The following is a 15,932-nucleotide window of genomic DNA, read 5'->3' on the forward strand; positions in this document are numbered from 1 at the left end:
TGGCCGGGCGTGGTGGCTCATGCCTGTAATCCCAGCACTTTGGGAGGCTGAGGCGGGCGGATCACTTGAGGTCAGGAGTTTGAGATCAACCTGGCCAACAGGGTGAAACCCTGTCTCTACTAAAAATACAAAAATTAGCCGGGCGTGGTGGCGGGCGCCTATAGTCCCAGCTACTCAGGAGGCTGAGGCAGGAGAATCGCTTGAACCCGGGAGGCGGAGGTTGCAGTGAGCCAAGATCACGCCACTGTACTCCAGCCTGGGTGACAGAGTGAGACTCCATCTCAAAAAACAAAACAAAACAAAACACAAAAAACTCAGTAGGTTTCATACTGAATTTTTCAGCTAGGATGCTGTATTTCTCTTGATATTCAAGATTTTAAAACTTTTCCAATAAATTTTATAGTTTTATTTACAGATAACCTGAATGTTTCTTTTATTTAAGAAAAGAATTGAGAGGGTTTTTTTTTTTAATTATGAGCACAATTACAGAATATAACTGGAGCTTTTGAGTGTTCCTAAAGGGAGTCATTTGTACACAGGAGATTAGTTTCAGGATGTTAACATTAGTACTTGACTTATTAAAATTATAAATTAAAAATAGATTTTTCTTAATCTTTTAAGTTCAAGTTACAAACCTATTCATAAAATTGGTAAAATACATGCAAAAATTTTAAATTTTCCTTTGATTAAAGTTGAATTAATGCAAGGTGAATAGAACATATCCCCTTAAACAATCAGTTCTGTTTACAACTCAGTTAATTAAATTCCTTCAATCATTAAAACTGTATTTATAAGTTTAGCATAATTGCTTTTCTTTTCAGCACTTCAAATGCCCCTAACAAGCATAGCCTTCCCAAGTTCTTGAACAATTCTATTAAGTGTGATAAAAACAAATTGATAAATATGACAAATCTTAAAAAAAATTCAGTGTAGTTTAAAAAATTAGCTAAAGTCTCATACCTTTCAACTTGCAATGATAAAATCAATTACTCAAATGCATGTTGTAAAATGGAATCACAGCTCTAATCTTTATGATTATCTTACGTCCCCCCAAAATCTCTACAGTCACTTTCTTTCTTTCTTTTTTTTTTTTTTGGAGACAAGATCGGGCTCTATTGCCCACGCTGGGGTGCAGTGCTGCGATCTCGGCTCACTGCAACCTCTGCCTCCCAGGCTCAGGCGAACTTCCTGCCTCAGCCTGCCTACCTGGGGCCACAGGTGTACACCACCATACCCAGCTAATTTTTGTATTTTTTTATAGAGACGTGGGGGGTCTCTCTATGTTGCCCAGATTGGTCTCAAACTCCTAGGCTTAAGTGACCTGGCCTCCTCAGCCTCCCAAAGTGCTGGGATTATGGGCCTGAGCCACCGTGCCCAGCCCTCTTTACAGTCACTTTAGATACCAAATATACACACGTTGTTCCAATGATTATCCAAACAGATTCCTGAATGTAACACAGAAGTATTAATATATATGTAGTTTGGTTTATTTCTTCATCTTTGTATCTAATTCAAAAATGTCCTAGGGTTAAAAGACACCCATGAAGAAAACAATTTTACCATCCCAAGCCAATAAGAGTTATTACCCCAGTCAAATTGGGGGGGAGATTTCAGAAAAAAAATTATGGGCCAGAGATTTTGGGTGCTACACTAGATCTGACCCTCCTGGAGCCGCTCAGCGAAACATTGACTTCGTTTTTAATAGTCATTAAAAACAGGGATCCCAAGTCCTTATCTTTTGGAAAGGATTTATCTCTTTTGAGTTTAAAATATACCATTACTTAACCCTCTGGCCTGATATGAAATCTGTAGCCTCCTGCCCAGTTTACTTCACAGCATGTTTAAATCTATTTCCTGCCTGATTCTATTTTGAATTATTGGCAGATCTTTCTGTATGTCCTGCCACAGTTTGATAGCAGCTTAATGATACCCAGACTGAAGTGATTCTCGTGAAAATACAGATTATACAAACATCCATTTATCCAACACCCAGCTTAATCGGATCGTAACATTTTATTATGTTTACTTCAGGTTTTAAAAAGCATTAAAACCACTTCTGATACATTTGAAGCCTCCAGTGTATTCTTCTGTGATTTCATTTTCTCCTTTCCCAGATGAACACTGAATTTTGTGTTCATAACTTCCAAGCATCTTTTGATTCTATCATAACATACAAATGTGCCAATAATATGTATTGTTTTGCATGTTCTCAAATTTTCTGTACATATTATCTTGTAGTTATGTTGCCACTTCCTTTCTTGGTAATCAGCATGCTTTTGAGAATTACTAATGTTGATACATGTAGCTCCAGTTAATTTGACTGCTGTATAATAGACATGAATTCAATAAATATGTCATAATTTATTTTTCCACTCATTTGGTGGATGGATTTTTTTCCCCAGTGTTTTGCTGTGATAAACATTGTTGCAATTAACATTTTTGTACATGTTTCTGTGTACAATATGTGTGTGAGAGTTTTTGTAGAATATATATTTAATAGTAGAAATTCTGGGTTGAAGACCTACATTTTTACCCTTACTATTTCCAAATTGCTTTCTCGTGCTAAGTGAGAGTTCCGATCGCCCCCTAATTCTTACCAACACTTGTTTTCAAACTTTTGCAATATGATGAACAAGAGATCGTTTCTCCCTCTCGTAGTTGAGAATTCTGGGGTTACTGGTGAGATTGAGCATTTCTTTTCTGTCTATTGATCATTTCCCTTTCCTCTTCTGTATATTGCCTGGTCATGTGTTTTAGCCATTTCTCTACTGTCATTTTTTCCTTAAATTGAAAGCCATGTATAAATGCTAATTTTAACCCTTTATAGGTTTATGCACAAAAGATATTAAATTTTAACTTCTACTGAGGTCAAATCTTTTCCTTATGATTTGTTTTCTACAAAGTCATGGAGATTTTCTATATTGCCTTCTAAAAGTGTTACTTTTCACATTAGGCCTTAATTTACTTGGAAATGATTTTTTTTTTTTGGTAGGGAATTAAGTGGTTTCTCTTTTCCAGATTGGTGTCACCCTTTGTTAAATGATTATGTTTTCCACGCATGTATAATTCCACCTCTGTTATATATCAAGTTTTCATGTATGCATGGGTCTGTTTTCAGACTCATGAGACAGAATGTGTGTGTGTTGTGTGTATGTGTGTGTGTGTGTAGCTGTGTGTCTGTGTGTAATTCCTAAGGCAAAATTACTCTATTTAAATCATGGCTTTAAATTGATTTATTTGTGATTCTTTTATTTTGAGATGGAGTTTTGCTCCTGTCGCCCAGGCTGGAGTGCAGTGGTGGCACGGTCTCGGCTTACTGCAACCTGTGCCTACTGGATTCAAGCCATTCTCCTGCCTCATGCCCAGGTGGCACCTGCCACCATGCCCAGCTAATTGTTATATTTTTAGTAGAGATGGAGTTTCACCATGTTGGCCAGGCTGGTAAGCTCCCGATCTCAGGTAATCCATCACCTCAGCCTCCCAAAGTTGGGATTACAGGCGTTAGCCACCATGCCTGGCCTTTTTGTGATTCTTAGCTCTTCACATGAATTCTAGATCTACTTATCAAATTCATAAAAAATTGTGTTAACATTTTGATTGGAGTTGTATTGAATTTATAAGATTTTATTTGGGTTGAATTAGTGCCTTAATAATATTCTTTTTATCCATGGACTTTGTACTTATTTCTTTATTAATGTGTTTTATTCATTATGTATATTATGCATACTTTGTGATTTTTCCAATAAATGTGTCTTAAACATTTTTGTTACATTTATACATAGATTCTTTGTAGTTTTCCTTGCTATTATAAATGGAATTATTTTTCTATCATATTCTATCATAATCTCTAATTGGTAATTGCCAGTGGAGATGTAAATTATTAATTTTTAAATGTTGCTAATATCACTTATCAGTTATAATAGTTTGTAGAATGATTAGGTTTGTTCTCTATGTTGAAAATCATACCACCTGGGGATAAGGACAGTTTTAGGTCATCTTTTTCTATTATTATTTGCTTTATTCTTCTATCTTACGGTATTAGCTGGAACCCACTGTTTAATGTTGAACATAAGCAGTGATGGTAGGTGTCTTTATTTCATTTTTTACTTTATTGTTAATGATTCTCAAGTTATACTGTTAATTATGATGTTTAATAGATTTTTGTATCATGTTTAATAATATAGGTTATAAGATTAAGGGTGTCATCTCCTATTCCCAATTTCCTAAACTTAAAAAATTTTTATTTTATTTATTTTTTATTTATTTATTTATTTATTCATCTATTTTTTAGGGACAAGGTCTTGCTCTGTTGCCCAGGCTGGAGCACAGTGGTGTTCATTGCAGCCTTAACTCCTGGGGTCAAGGGATCCTCCTGCCTCGGCCTCCGAAGTAGCAAGGACTCCAGGCCACCACACCTGGCTAATTAAAAAAAATTTTTTTTGTAGAGATGGGTCTCTCTATGTTGTCCAGGCTGCTCTCAAACTTCTGGCCTCGAGTGAGGCTTCCAACTCAGCCTCCAAAGCACTAGGATTATAGGTGTGAGCCACTGATCCTGGCCCTATTTTTTTTTTAAATGTGAATAGGTATTGACTTTTATCAAATGTCTTTTCAGCATCCATTGGAATTATCAAGAATGCCTTGAATATTTTGGAAAACTCACCCTTAAAACACTCTGGTCTTGTGTCTCTTGGAGGGAAAGGCTTTGATTAGGAATTGAATTTCTTTAGGCTTTTTGTTTGTTTGTTTATTGAGGCTTTCTATTTCTTCTTAAGCCAATTTTGATAATTCATAATTTATCTAATTTATCTACGTTTTCAAATCTACTAGCATTTAATTCATATTCTTATCTAAACATTTTTGAAAACTCTACTCTTTGGAGATCATGTCTCTCTTTTTGCTTTAAATATGTTGATTTGTGCCTTTTATTCTTGATCAGTCTTACTGCAGGTTTATCCTACTATGTTTATAAAGCCCATCTTTTAGTATTATTAATACACAGTATAATTTTTTGTGTTGTATTTAATTAATTTTGGCTCTTAACTTTATTATTTTCCTGCTTCCATTTTTTTTTGGATTTATGGTGAGTCTGTCTTGCTTTGCAAGTTGAGTATTTAGTTTTTTTTTAATCTTTAAAAAACTTTTTGCTGAGTGACTTTAAGTCTCGAATTTAAACTCTAATATCAATGTAACTATATCCCTCTAGTTTTCATATTTACCACCTGTACTGTTATTCAGCTCTAATATTTAACATTTCCATTTTGATTTCATCTTTATTCCATAAGTTATTTTAGAGCTCATCTTAAAATTTCTATGATTTTTAAAAACTATCTTGTTATTTTTGTCTTCTAGTTTAATTACACCAATATTAGAGAACATGGTTTGTGTGTTATTAATTCTTTGAAATTATTTGAAACTTTCTTTAAAACCTAAGATAAGTTTAATTTTTGAAAAAATTATGTATGTTATTCAAAATTATGTTTGCCATTTTTGGGTAGAAAATTCTCTCTTATATGTATAATGCATTTCAAAGAAAGTTGAATTTAACATTTGAGATTACAATTTTTGTGATTACTGAAAATTAGGACTTATTTCTTCCATGTTATTTTTTTCATTTAATTGTCCTTTGCTTTTTCTGCATACCATATTTCCTTCCTATCATGTATTTATTGATAAAGTTTTCCATACTCCCCCCATTTTATTCCTCAGATGATTTGGAAGCTCTAGGTGACATTTCTATTTTTGGAAACATTCATACTTAAGTATAAGGTTTTTTGCAACATGACCTATAGTTCTTTAGTGTGTCTAGCCTCTTCCAAAAATGGCAGATAACTTACATATTGACAACCTATTCAACAACCCTCTCTCCTCTGCCTTTCTTCTATCATCTCAAAATTGTTACCTAGAGCACTGTTATTGAGAGCTGCACATGTAATTTTAAATTTCATAGTAGCAAATTTTAAAAAGTTAAAGGAAATAGTAAAAAAGTAAATACTATATTTAAAAATTAATATCGAAAATATTGTCATTTCAATATTTTATATATATATATATATTTTTAGACAGGGTCTTCCTCAGTCACTCAGGCTGGAGTGCAATAGTTCCATCATAGTTCACTGCAGCCTCGAACTCCTGGCTTCAAAACAATCCTCCTCCCTCAGCCTTCTGAGTAGCTGGGACTACAGGCACAGGACAGCACACCCAGCTAATATTTTTATTTTTTGTAGAGACAAGTTATTGCTATGTTGCCCAGGCTGGTCTCAAATGCCTGAGCTCAAATGATCCTCTTGCCTTGGCCTCCCAACATGTTGGGATTACAGGCGTGAGCTACTGCACCCAGCCCTAAAAAAAATCATTAATGAGATATTTTACATTATTTTTTTACACACAGTTTTTGAAATCCAGTGTGTATTTTGCACTTCATCATACCTCAATTCAGATGAGCCACATTCCAATTCTCAGTAGGTACATATAGTTAGTGGCTACCATATCAGGTCATATCAGGTCTAAGGTTTTCATTTTTACTCATGATAAACACAAAAATTCCTAATAAGTACTAAATATCATATATATGATTAAATTTACCAACAAATCTATTCATTTTTGTGCTCACTATTGTTTTTTAAATCCCGTGCCTTTCCTTGTGGTCTTGCTCTTCTCCTCTGCTGAAGCACATACTTGTAGTACTTTTAGTGAGGGACTGTTAGATATAAATTGTCAAACCTTTGTAGGTCTGAAATGTTCTAATTTGGCCTCATTCTTGAATACAGTTTAGCTGGTTATAATCCTATGTTGACAATAATTTTCCCTTAGGGCTTTAAACATATTACTGCATTATCTCTTGCCCTTGAGCAATGAGCCTGGCTCCCATCCTCTGTCTGGTATAGGGCATGCTTAGTGCATTTTATCTTTAAATGACTGAATTCTGGAGTGATCGGCCTACTTCTGGATGGAAGCCCAGAGGGCCCATAGCTTCAGCCTTACTCATTGCTTTGTATTTCTCTGCAGTTTCTGATCTATGGTGATGCTTACATTATTTTTGAACTAGCTACAGCTTTCTAGTGTCTTATTTTACATTTTACCTGTCATAACAACGGTGTGTCAAAGCATGAACTGATGGAACCATCTTGTCCAGAAATCAACAACTTCTTAAAAGTGAAACTTAAATATTTTATTGATTGTTTTGTTGCATCTATAGTATCTTTTCTTTGATAATTTCTATGCTTGCATTCCTGGTACACAGGAAAGGTACCGATATTTGTACATATATTTGTAATTACATGCTTTCCTTTCTAATTAATTCTGTTCATTTTAAAAGTTGATATTATAGGTAACAGGTATCTTCCTTTGTTTGGACATGATTTGTAGAGTTTCCTTTTCTAATTTTATTGCATGGGTTAGCACCTTTATGCTAGTTAATAGTGGTGATAGCTAATAGCTGTGTCTTGTCCCTTACTTTAAAGATGATTTATGTGATGTCTAATCACCAAGTATAATAGTGAACCTTGATCCAAAAGAAGTATAGTATTCTTGATTAGGTTAAGGGAGTATTTTTTTTTTTATTTTTTTGAGACAGGGTCTCACTGTGATGGTGAGGGTGATCTTGAACTCCTGGCCTCAAACAATCCTCCTGCCTCGGCTTCCCACAGTGCTGGGATTACAGGCATGAGCCACTGTGCCCGGCCTAGGGAAGTATTCTTTTATTTTCAGTTTACTGTCTTTAAAACAAATCAGAATGACTGTTAAATTCTTTTAAATACTTTTTAGTTTCCCTAAAGATAGTCATATATTTTCACTTACTATTGTGTTAATGTATATTGATTTATTGATTTAATAATATTGAGTCATCCTCCATTCCTGGATTAAACTTTATTTGGTTATGGAGTATTATTCTTTCACTACACTGCTGGATTCCATTGCTAATATTTTTGTTAGAATTTAGATTAAAGTAACAAACGATATTAACTTCTGGTTTTTCTTTTTGTGTTTCCTTAAGTTTTGGTTTGAGATTTATGCAGACTTTGTAAAATTAAATGGGAGGTTTTCCATCTTTTCATATGCTCTGAGAAAGTTTAAATAGCATGGGAATTATCTGTTCCTTGAAAGTTTGAAGTAATTCGTCTATGCAACCATCAGATTATTGTTTCTAAATTGTTATTTTTACATTGTGTATCTTCTGTTTCAGAAGTAATTTTTAACATTTGCAATTAGTTATTTAACCAGACACAACAGTTATTCATACTTAACCCTTTGTGTGTCTGGTGTAATTACTCAGTCATCATTTTGAACCATCAGTCCTCTATCATGGAACTCTATTTAAATATTTATGGCTCTTTAAGGAACTACCATACCCCTTGCTGATATGATCACATCTTTCCTCTATACGTGAAAGGGAATTTTCCCGGGACTAAATCCTGGGGCACAGACTCTCAAAACCATGTAAACTTTTCTTCTGTCAGTTAGTACTGCAGCATAGAATTCTAAAGCAGTCTAATGTTTATTCCTTTGAAGATAATCTGTTTTTTTAAAAAATACATTATTCCTAGAACTTTAGACCATTTTTATCTGGATCTGATATTTTAACATTCTAAGATATGCTTCAGCTTGTGTTTCTGCTCATTGATTTGTCATTAGGATGGGATCTACTCTTTCAATGTGTATTCCCACATTTTTTTTGGCTTTTTAATGTATGTTACACTATGCATACACACACACACACTCACACACACACTTGTTTCTCATTTTCATTTTTTATGAAAATTAATTCTAATCCTTAGTCTTGATTATTCATTACAGATATTTGAGGGCTTAGTTTTCAACAGGTTCTTGTACATGTACATAACTTGCAATGTCTCTCATAAATTTCTTCTCCTCTTAGATTTTTTTCTCTATATACTAATTTGATTTGCACATATACTTTCAGCTGGAGTGCAGTGGCATGATCTTGGCTCACTGCAGCCTCAACCTCCTGGGCTCAAGTGATCCTCCAACCTCAGCCTCCCAAGCAGCTGGAACTACAGGCATGTGCCATCATGCCCAGCTAATTTTTATATTTTTTCTAGAGATGAAGCCTTGCTATGTTGCCCAGGCTGGTCTCAAGTTCCTGGCTTCATGTGATTCTCCCACCTCAGCCTCCTGAAGTGTTGAGATTACAGGCGTGAGCGAGCCACTGCATCCGGCCTGCTTTCAGCTTCTAATTTTCTTATCTCATTCATATTTCTTTTCACCTTGTCTTGTTATCCTTCAATCTTTTTTTTTCTTTCAAGAAGGCTTGCCTCTGTTTTTGCATTCTTTTGAAAATACCAAGAAGTTTTATGAAATTAGTTTTTTGAATCTTGCATTAGATCGTTTTCATGTCTGTTCTGTTCCTGGATTTTGGAATTGTTTCCTTTGCTCTGATTCTGCTGTATTTTTTTCTGGACCTCATGTGGATTTGTTTTCTTTACTTGAGAATCTCTGAGTAAGAACTGTGTTGACACAGAGCTTTCCAACAGCTTGAGAACTGCTCCTGGCATTCACCGAGTCCCCTTTTCAGGCCTCCTGTTGACACCCTCAGTTCTCCAGCTATGGTAGACACCTATGTTTTCCCTTCTCAGCACCAATCCCTACCCCACATTTTTAGGAATTGCCCACCCCTTTTCTGGGGGCCGACTCTCTCCTCTTCCATCCATAGGGCCAGGACCACATGGCCCAAACTCCAGGCCACTTTTAGGGCACCTGACAGAGATCAGGCCATTTCCTCTTTCCTAGGAATGTTTGAGTTAGAAAGAGAAGGAGAGCTCTGTTTCTCTCTGGTTAGCTGAAGCTGTAGCATAAAATGTAGGAAGTGTTGGCAGCTATGTTTTCTATCATGTAAATTAGAGAAGGCTGACCCAGAGAGAGAAAAAGAGATGAATAAAGCAGAAATATAGGAAGAAAGAGATGAGCAGGGATTTGTAAGTATGGAAAGGGGGAAGCTAAAAGAACTCTGGGGTGTTGGATTGGAATTGGAAGTAACATCATGAACTCATGGGTGTATAGAGAATCTCCAACCAAATATATAGATGATTACAGATGTGTATGTATGGATCTTCTTGGAGAAATGGCTGAATTCAGGCTGGGGCAAGAGAATTACAGGATGAGTCTGGAATATCTTAGTATGTTAGAAAGTAAGGTAGTGCTCAAAAAATTAAGGGGCCTTTTGACAAAAAGGACAAAAAGGGGCCAGCTTGAAAGGGCTCCCACTAGCCAAACTTAGGGCAGTATGAGCACTAAAATAAACAATGAGAGTATTGGGTTACAGCTTATTGAATAAAATATAAACCCCCAATCAATACTGGTATAAGAAAATAAGTAAGTAAATAAATGAATTAATCCATATACAAATGGAGGAGAAAGAAAGCTCTTCCAGCCAGCAGAATGTCGGCTAATAGTGACATCATTTGGCAAACATCATAAAGATAGTTGATCTAGGTAGTACTTGTCAGTGGATCCCAAGGCTGGTGGGTAGGAGTTTGATGAAGAGGGACAATATCTTGATGTAACATCAGAATATCTCCCAACGAAACACTAATCAAATACAAAGGGGAAATGGTGATTTTTATAGTGGAGAAACCTGGCAGATACCAATCTGACCAGGCCATCAAGGTTAACATGACCAGCACTTGGACAAGTCACCATAGTTGTACTTATGTGACATATCTAGAAGGGAGCGGCATTATTTCTGTGATAATGTCTCAGAATTTTCAGGGAATTGCTCCATTATCTTCTAGGATTTCTGTTGAGAAGTCTGATGCCAATGTTATTTTGGCCTTTTATACAAAAATTGCTTTTTCTCTATGACGTTTTTAGCATCTTTTAGCCTCAGGGTTCTGAAATGTCATGATGATGTGTCTTAACATGAGTCTACTTTCGACCAACTTTCTGAGCAATTTGTAGGACCTTTCAACATGGAAACACCTTTCTTTAATTATTTCTTTGAGGTTTGCTTTTGCTTTTCCTCATTTTTTTTTTTCTTTTTCTGTCCTATCAGATTTTGGATCTCTTAGACTAATTCTTTAATTTTCTATTCTTTCTTTCTCTCTCACTTCACTCCCCTCCTCTCCTTTCCTCTTTTTCTTTCTCTCTTTTCTTCCCTTCCTTCCCTTTCTTCCCTTCCTTCCCTTCCTTTCCTTTCTTTTCCCTTCCTTTCCTTTCTTTTTCCTTTCCTTTTTTTCCTTTCCTTTCCTTTCCTTTCCTTTCCTTTCCTTTCCTTTCCTTTCCTTTCCTTTCCTTTCATTCTTTCTTTTCTTTTCTTTGTATTCTATTCTATTCTCTTTTTGAGACAGGGTCTTGCTCTGTTGCCCAGGCTAGAGTGCATTGGCACTATCATAGCTCACTGCAGCCTTCAACTCCTGGGCTCAAGTCATCCTCTTATCTCAGCCTCCAGAGTAGCTGGGACTACAGTTGCATGCCACCATACCCAGATAATTTTAAAACTTTTTGTAGAGACAGTGTCTCACCATGCTGCCCAGGCTGGTCTCAAACTCCTGGCCTCAAGCAATCCTCCCACCTTGGCCTCCCAAAGCACTGGTATTACAGGTGTGAACTACTGTGTCCAGTCTCTTAATTTTTCATCTACTTTTTTCCCCTTTTATTTTTAAAAGAAAAATTTTACATTATTATATATTTAGATTTAGGAAAAGTTGTGACAATAGTGCAGAGAATTCCCATATACTTAATCCTCAGTTTCCCCCGTTGTTACATCTGTGTGGTACAGTTAATGTATCAATATTTGTGAGAGTTGATCATACAAAGAACTGAGTCATGCTTATCATACCCAACTAGAACAGAGTTGAGAGATCACGGGGAGAAAGCGGTCAGGGCACCTAACATTCCTCCAAGAGTGTCATTCTCTGCAAGCCTGGCTGCTGAAACTGCCTGCTGTAACCTGAAACCAGCTTTACCTAATAGTTGCCAAGACAACCTGCTGCCACCCTGAAAATAGTTTTAGCATTGAAGTCACTCACCAGAGTTTGCCAGCTCCCCCAAACTTCACTAGTGCCAATCAACTTTCTTAAAGAACAATATGTAACAATTCTCTTCCTAAAATAAAACCTCTAAGTTTCTGTTAGTTCTTTGAACATACTGAAGACCACCCAGTCTGTGTGTATGCCCCAAATTGCAATTCTTTTTTTTGTTTGTTTGTTTTTTGAGACGGAATCTCACTCTGTCACCCATGTTGGAGTGCAGTGGCGCGATCTTGGCTCATTGCAACCTCCACCCCCCAGGTTCAAGAGATTCTTCTGTCTTAGCCTCATGAGTAGGTGGGATTACAGGCACCTGCCACCTCACCCAGCTAATTTTTGTATTTTTAGTAGAGACGGGGTTTCATCATTTTGGCCAGGCTTGTCTTGAACTCCTGACCTCAAGTGATCCACTCGCCTTGGCCTCCCAAAGTGCTGGGATTACAGGCTTGAGCCACCATCCTCAGTCTCCAAATTGCAATTCTTGATTCCCAAATAAAATGTCTTAAATGTAAAGATTCTTCTCTGTATTTTATTTGACTTTGACAATTGATGCATTAACTGAATAGTTATAGTAATATTTCTTATTAATAGCAATAGTATTACCAATCAATATTAATAAATGTTAATTAATAAATATTCATTACTAATATTAATATTTCTTAATCAAATATATTAATCAGAATGTTTATCAGATTGCCTAGTTTTTAACTCAGTGTCATTTTTGTGTTTCAGGATCCCATCTAGGACACCATACTGCTGTCAGTTGTCACATCTCTGTAGGTTCCTCTTGACTGTGATGGTCTCTCAGGCTTTTTTGTGTTTTTATGACCTTGGCAGTTTTGAATGTCTCTCACTTGAAATTTGTGTTTTTCTCATAATTAGACTGGGGTTGTGTGTTCTTGGGGGAAAGACCACAGAGGTAAAGTGTTCCTCCCATCATACTGCGTCAAGGGTCCATGCTGTCAACATGATTACTGTTGATTTCAACCTTGACCACCTGGTGAGGTAGCGTTTGTGAGGTATCTCCACTGCAAATTCACTCCATATTCCCCCGTTTCCATTCTGTACTCTTGGAAGGAGGCTACTATGTGTACCCACATGTAAGGATTGGGGATTATGTCCCACCTCCTTGATGGCAGAGCATCTGCGTTTGGAATTCTTATGCATAGGTCTCTTCATTTTTGGGGGCTACTTTCTACGAAAGTTCCCCAAATTTATATTTCAATTTTTATACTGAATTTTTTCATTTCTGGTGTCATATTTTAAATTTTCAAAACCTGCTTTTTTGTTCTTTAAATGTTGCTTTTTAGGATTACCTGTTATTGTTTCATGGATGAAATATTTTCTCTTGAATATTGAATATATTGAATGTATTGAAATATTTCTTTTAAAGTTTTCTCCCTGCCAACTCACCGAGTTGCTTTCATCCGTTTTGGCCCCTATCTTTGATGTTAGTGATCTTCCTCCACTCTCTCCTGACACTTCGCTGTGCCCTCATACCTGAGAGTGGGCCCTGGAAAGGCTGTTGGATGCTGGAGGGAGAGGGTTTTTCTGCTGTGGGTTTCCCTCTAAGGTGTCTTGGTTCTGCTGCATCTTAGGGAGTCCCCAAAGTCAGTAACTGTAGGTCTTGTCTCTTCCTCTAATTGGATTCTGCCTTAGTTCATTTTGTTTTGTTATAATGAAATACGTGAGGCTGGGTAATTTATAAGGATAAGAGGTTTATTTGGCTGTATAGGAAGCATGGCACCAATGTCTGTATCTAGGGAGGGCCTCAGGCTGCTTGCTGTCATAGTGGAAGGGGAAGAGGAGTTGATGTGCAGAGATCTCAGGGCAGGAGAGGAAGCAAGAGGACTGGAGGGAGGAGGTGCCCATGGGAACCATTAGAGCAAGAACTCACTCCCCCTCCTCAGGGAGGGCCTTCATCTATTCATGATTCCAGGCCCCATGTCCCAACACCGCCACACTGGGAATCAAATTTCAACATGAGATTTGATGGGACATACAAACCTTATTCAAGCTACAGCACATTCCCCAAAGATGACTTTCTTAACTTTCCTCCTGGAAAGTTATCTATTACCAGGGCAACCCTCATGAAATAAATGGGAAAGTTCCTTTTCTTGTTGTTTTTCTTTAGTCCCTCTGCCTCTAGGCACAGCTGCTTAAAGAAACCAGATAGCCTGAGATGGCAGCAGAGCTTCTGGACCCCTGCCCAGATACCAGGGGGAGATAAGACCCTGCAACTCCAGGGTGCACTGGAACAGGTGACCTGTAGTTGCCTTCAGATTATTAGCATATCATTATAATGGTAAAATTCCCTCCCTCAAAAGAAAATCTCTGCCATTTTGTGTACATGGGATGTATGAAGACATATATGTATGAATTGCACCTGCACATCTGGAGTCCTGATCTGCCTATGTTAACCTTCCTTTCCCTCCCCAAACCCAGTCCTTCAAAACCTCATGCTTTCTATTGTTTGGAGGCAAGGGACGTTGAGAGTGAGAACCTCCTCTTCTCCATTCCTGGTCAGTGAATAAAACCTGATTGCCTTTTCCAATAGGATGTTCTTTTTTTGTAACCGATACAAAGTGGTGAGAGAACTCAGTTTACCAGTGGGATATTCATTGTCTGCTTGTCAGTGATTTGGATGCCAAGAGGGAGAAGAAGGGTAGGGGTCTCAACATTGAGAATCTAAGTTTTCCCTTTAGCCCTCTAGTTTCAGTACTTCCCTTACCGCCACCATGCCTTGGGGTTCTGTGGTCTTGAGACCCTAAGTTCTACACTCTTCAGGGAACAAATCTCTGATTATCTGCCAGGGTCAGGGAAGGAGCGCTTGCTCAGTGAGGTCTCAGAATCTCTTAGCATTTCCTCCTGTTTTTAGCCCCATCTTTACTCCCACTGGTGCTAATTGTTGAATGTTCTGTGTGTAATCCGAGTTGCTGCTTGTATTTCTCCACTTTTACTATTCAGCTTTTTGTGGACCACCAAGCCATCTGCTTTCCAGCTTCCAACATTTTTTTCATTATTCTATGTCTCTTCAGATTCTTTGGTCTTACGAGGGAAGAAGAGAGTAATATATATGTCCAGTCCTTCATGTTTAACCAGGAATCGTGATAATGTGTATTCACGGTTCGTAGCTGCTTCCACAGCAGGGACCCTGTGCACGTGCACAGGCTTAGACACGATGTGGAGAAGGCAGCATTGTTTGGGCAAGGTTGATTTTTGCCATGTGGTTGTGATTTCTTCTGAGGGAGGCCAGGAGCTCAGTAAGCGAAATGGTAAGTTTTGTGGCACAGATTAAGAATTAAAGTTGCTTGATTATTGTGGAGAATAGTTCATTAATTGCAAAAAGTGTATAGAGTTTTCTAAGATCCTATTTGAAAGCAGGTAAACATATATTTTTGTAAAAGCAAGGAGTGGTATTTTTTTGAGCCAGGATTATATTACAGGAACCACATTGCTACCTGTAAAGGCTCTTTTCTTTCCTTGTCTAGAGGTATGGTGCTATCTACAAATCACATATTTTTTTTTAAAGGAAAGGGATTTCCTTGAGTATAGGACAGATAAGAAAAGGGAGTTCTGGTCAACCCTACCATAGCAATAACCAAAGATCCTAAATAATACAACCTCACAATTTAGCATGTTTTCCCATGGGGTGGTTTTGCTCTACTGAAGTCTGTCTCCTATCTCATTTTCTGGTTGTTAAGTAGACTGGACCAATGGGAAACGTGGGGAAAAAAACAGTCTCCTGCAAGCCCTTTTAGCTGGGCATCTCCTGTTTTGCCCCAAGCCTACAAGAAAATACTTATAGGAATTATACTTCCCAAGATGCAACAGAGCTCTCTAACCCATTCCCAGGTTTCTAGGCTGTTGACTTCCTGGGCCTTGAAACACATCTTCCCTACCCCCTCGCTCCCTTTCCAGCATAGCTGCAAGTCACCTTGCATATAC

This window comes from Gorilla gorilla, chromosome 7 (assembly GCF_029281585.2).
Source record: "Gorilla gorilla gorilla isolate KB3781 chromosome 7, NHGRI_mGorGor1-v2.1_pri, whole genome shotgun sequence".
NCBI lineage: Eukaryota > Metazoa > Chordata > Mammalia > Primates > Hominidae > Gorilla > Gorilla gorilla.